The sequence below is a fragment of the Mobula birostris genome, chromosome 10 (genome assembly GCF_030028105.1).
Source record: "Mobula birostris isolate sMobBir1 chromosome 10, sMobBir1.hap1, whole genome shotgun sequence".
Classification (NCBI taxonomy): Eukaryota; Metazoa; Chordata; class Chondrichthyes; order Myliobatiformes; family Myliobatidae; genus Mobula; species Mobula birostris.
In genome coordinates, this window is record NC_092379.1 from 44,687,764 (window position 1) to 44,692,815 (window position 5,052).

General features: G+C 46.6%; 1 non-coding gene across 1 annotated transcript; it reads left to right on the plus strand.

Annotated features, from left to right (window-relative positions):
* Positions 1 to 4,724: 4,724 nt before the first annotated feature.
* Positions 4,725 to 4,796, plus strand: trnaa-ugc (transfer RNA alanine (anticodon UGC)). The gene has a single exon. It is a non-coding gene; the product is annotated as a tRNA-Ala (tRNA).
* The last annotated feature ends 256 nt before the right edge of the window (positions 4,797 to 5,052 follow it).

A 5,052-nucleotide genomic window follows, 5' to 3' on the forward strand; every position in this document is an offset into this window, starting at 1 on the left:
GGCCGGGCTGGGGGCGGAATTTGCAGGATATACTGGTACCTGAGGCAGGGACCGTTAAGTCGTGTAGGACCCTGGTGAACGTTTTAGTTAAAATAGATTTGTGATGTCACATCTGATCCCCACCAAGCGTCCCCTCATACTCCATTACCGTAGGTGGTGCTAATGCACCTGATGGGAGAAAGTAGGAGGAGAGTGAAACAAGTTCGGGACGGCGGCCCCTGCTACTCTGCAGACGTCACCATTGCAGTCAGTCCCTGCGCTCTGCTTCAGTGTCCTGGCGCCCCGTCATTGAGAGCCCGTTGGGGGCTCCCTCGGCACACGTAGATCAGTGTGACAGGAATAAGGCCCGGCTCCGCCTTCTCCAGGACAGCTGGGAAACGGCAAACTCCTTTGTCCCAGCTGCTGAGGCCCACATGGGGATCTTTGGGTTTGTCATCGCGATGTGATGAAAACCTATCCCGCTACAATAGAGTTTTTCTCTGCTCAAATGCCCCATGGATTTCAGGGTGAAAAGTCACCAAACGAAATGTGGACTCTGTTTCTCCCATCATAGATGCTGAGTATTTCCAGCAGTTTCTGCTTTTAGTTCAGAATAATTTCTGTTTCTGTGACCCTGTCACATGTGAACATAGTAATTGTGGCCGAGTGGTTAAGGCGATGGATGACAAATCGATTATGCTGTCTCTCCGTAGATTCGAAACCTGACAATTACCTGTCACTTCCTTTTTTGTTTTATATTCTTCGTGAATCTCTGATCCGTCTCACGGACACGGATTGTAAAAGAACCGGTGCCAACACCAATATCTGGTCACCGTATCTAAACCCAGGAAGAGCCGATTTATTCCAATTTCTTTCAGGATGTCTCTGTGGCCCAATCAATCAGAGCCTTGCGCCGTTAGCCGGAACATCAGTGGTCGAGGCCACTGATAGTCTCTGGAAATCCTGCAGCTTTTGTTGTCTGTTGTGTGTGCTCCTATTTTATTTATTGAAAGCGATAAACACATATAAAATAGAATACTATCACCACTTGCCTCTCTTTGCATGCATTTTGCCATGAAATGAATGGACAGATCATGGAATATGAAACCAATACAAACTCTCATTTGGCATCAGTATATCTAACGTTTGTCCTGCGACCACGTGCTGCGGCGGTTCCATCGGACACCAGCTCCTCTGTGCCCTCTGGTGGCAGGTGGCTATAACACAAGACCCAGACCCCCAATGCCCTCTGTGGCAAGTGGCTGATTTATTGACCTCACTGAGTCCCTCTCTGTCATTTTCCGACCCAGGAGTCCGGATGTTTCGTTCACGTCATCGTACAAGTTAAATGAATCCACAACTTGACATCCTCACGACACGGTTGACGGCATTTCCGACTGCAGGGAACAATGTTAATTTCGGTAATTATTGATCATTCCGTTTCAGTCTGCAAGAATGTGACAAGTGATTTCCGATTTAAATATTTTCTCTTTAATTTGGCGTGTATGCGCATTTCCAAAAGTGCCCTGTAAATCCCGATGAAGGGATGGTTTGAGGTACGTGCTTGCGATGCGGAAACCAAGTCAGCATCTAAACCCGCGAGTTCCGTTCACAGGGAGACGAGGTGAACTTCTGGTTCAACTTGGAAATCCAACATTTATTCAATGATCAGGACAGGATTAGAACGTTAAATGGGACCTCGGGATTGAAGGTTGTGATTCCCGAGTGTGGCTCAAAATGTCGTTATTTATAAGAAGCCCCACAGGAGGGATGAATTGTCCAAGTCAACAATTAAATAAGGTAAACCACATTCACTGGCGAAATATCGGGACCGAAGTGCAAGATGGGATAAAGCATAAACGACACGGAGAGAATAGCGGGGTGGTCCAGAAAGTAAGGAAGAATGAAACGAAAGTGGATACAGAATTAACGACAGAAAGCGAGGTAAGTGGGTAGGAATAAGGGGATAAAGTGGATGGAATTGATGCAACATAGACAGACACAGAGGGAGACCCAGACATATACAGACACAGACACAGACCCAGACATGTGCAGACACGGACTAGACCTAAACATATACAGGCACTGACACAGACATAGACAGAAGCAGACACAGACAGGGATGCAGACATTATACAGACATAGACCCAGACATGTACCGACATAGACAAGACAAAGACATATACAGGCACGGACACAAACATAGACAGACACAGACACAGAGAGAAACACAGACCCAGACATATACAGATTCGCAAAAACAGACACCCACACCAACACACACCCGCGCAAACACACACAGAATGATACGCGCGCGCGCGCGCACACACACACACAAAAACACACACACACAAAAACACACACACACACACACACACACACACACACACACACAAACGCAAGAGATTGCACATCATTCATGGGGAAGCAATGTTCTTTTTCCGTGGCAGAGTGGCGCAGCAGCAGAAGCGTGCTGGGCCCATAACCCAGAGGTTGATAGATCGAAACCATCCTCTGCTATGTCAACAGCTGCCAACAACAATTTTCCGTCAGTGCGCTTTAAAAAACGAGACCGTTCCATCATTGGTAGAGGCAGGGAAATCCACTGGCTTTCGGCTGGAATGTACTTTATATGTTATCCTTTTTCATTTCTGCGGAGGTTTCTGTTTGGTTGGAAAGATTAACCGATTGTGCATTGAGGTATCTTAATGTCATCTATTCTCTGCAGAATAAAACCGTGTCTTGCATATAAAAAAAATAAATAATGCTGGAAACACTCAGTGGGTAGGCAACATTTGTTTCCGATGGATGCCTGTTCGTCCCAGCTGGAAAAGAGAGAAAATAAACAACAGAAACAAAATGCTGAAGGAACTCAGTAGGCCAGGCAGCATCTACGGAAAAGAGTACACTCGACGTTTCTGGCCGAGACCCTACATCAGGACTGGAGAAAAAGGACTTTGTATAGGTGTTCCTTTTTTCTCTCTCTCCCTCCCCCCCCCCCCTCTCTCTCTCTCTCTCTCTCTCTCTCTCTTCTCTCTCTCTCTTTCTCTCGTTTCTCGTTACTCGTTACTCGTTACTCGTTACTCGTCATGGTTAGTATACCCGACCGTCACGGAAAAGACAGGGGTTTCATTTCCCCGACCAGGAATTAGTTTTGCTGTTTCCATATTAAACGTGGTTTCAAACCGAATTGTCAAAGTAAAAAGAAAAGTGTTAACGAGGTTAAATCGGAGTTTAATGTTGAAATGATCAGTTCATCGGGGATGTGGAACAGTCCGGTCTGCAGTGATCCCGGGAAGGGAGAATTTCGCGATAGGTGTTCTGCTTCTTCAGATATCCCCTCAGCGACTCTGTATCTCAGCGCCATTCAGTGTAAGCCTTAGTGACAGAGTCCAACGTTCACTAAAATATTTGCATCACCCACCTCTGCTACACTTTAAATTTTAAACAAGGGCCGGTCTTACGCTCGGAAAGGACTACGGTTCAATAGAAAGGAGGAAGAGAGTGAAACCGGCGCCTTGGCCCAGCTCAGGCCAGCCGGCAGAGACTGAGTGAGATTCTCTCCTCCAACTCCGCGCCCAGAGCTCAGGGTGAAAGGTCATCGGCCTGAAACATGAAATCTATTTCTCCTTCCGCAGACGTTGTCTGAGCTGTGGAATATTTCCGGCAGTTTCAGATTTTACTTCAGTAATTGTCCTGTTTTCTCCGACCCCGGGATCGATACACTCCCCATACCTTCCGGGACACAGTGACCACATTCCAAGTAAAACGCCCTTCTGCCTGGCCGACCCGGTTGTGAGGAGGATGTAGTCGCGGCCGAGTCGTTTGCAGATGCGCTGTGAATAAATTGGGAATTCCCCGCGAAGCTTCTAATTCTGCCAAATATTCGTTCCTAACGTTTTCTTTTTATAATATCCACGACTCTCTGAAGCAAATCGCCAACTCATATTGTGAAAAGCCGTGTCCTGGCATCGACTACTAATCAACATTGTCCAACGAAGAAATGGAACATTTACTCCCTGTCTTTCTGGCGCAGTCGGTGTGCGCGTTCGGCTGTTAACCGGGAGGTGGTGGTTCGAGCCCACCCACAGTGTTTGGTGAACCAGCAGTGGTTTTTTTCTCCGTGCATTTCATTCATTGCTGGGTTAGGCTGTTCTGTCCGGGGTGGGGGGTAATGGGGGGGGGGGATGCTCCCTTTCTGCTGCCGTACAGAGTTCAGAGGGGATTAACATGGTTTTAATTTTGTCACGTACCCAGATACAATATGTGACAAAAAGCTTCTCTTTCATACTTTCCATCGACATCAAATCATTGCGTAGTGCATTGAGAAAGAATAAGGTAAATCAATCATAAAATGCAGAATAAAGTGTAACAGCGACAGAGAAAGTACAGAGCGGGTAAATAATACGGTGGAGTGTCATAACGAGGTAGATTGTGAGGTCAAGCGTTCATCTTTTTTCACAAGGAAACTATTCAATAGACATAACAGCGAGATTGAAACTATCCTTCAGAATGTGGTACGTGTTTTCTTGTCCGTGATCATTCTGCTGGAGCCTAATTGGTTTCATTCCACAAAAATTATCATGGTGTTTGGGAAGAGACTGCGCAAGGATCAAGTATGATCGCACTGAATGGTGGAGCAGACTCGGGACCAAATGACTGTGGCCATCAGCCAGTATCTGTGTTGCACTGCTCAGTTGTGATATGCAGGAAGGTTTGGACCTGAACACTTCTGCATTTGAAGTGGGGATGTAGCTCAGTGGAAGAGCGCATGCTTTGCATGTATGAGGTCCCGGGTTCAATCCCCGGCATCTCCACGCTAGTGAGCTGGACTTTTTCACAATGTCACAATGATGTTACAGCGATAACGAGACGGCACAAATAAAGGAGGAGAATGATATATACTTGAGTTAGGAAGGTGCAGGCTGACCGTTCATTACTGCATTTAAACGGCTGCTCAAGAGAGAGCGGACCACAAGAAAGCATACTGGTGTGTCTACATCCTGAGGAGATTGAAGCCAGTGAAATTTCCCCAACCCCTATTCTAACATGTTTTTATTTTACAGGAGCATC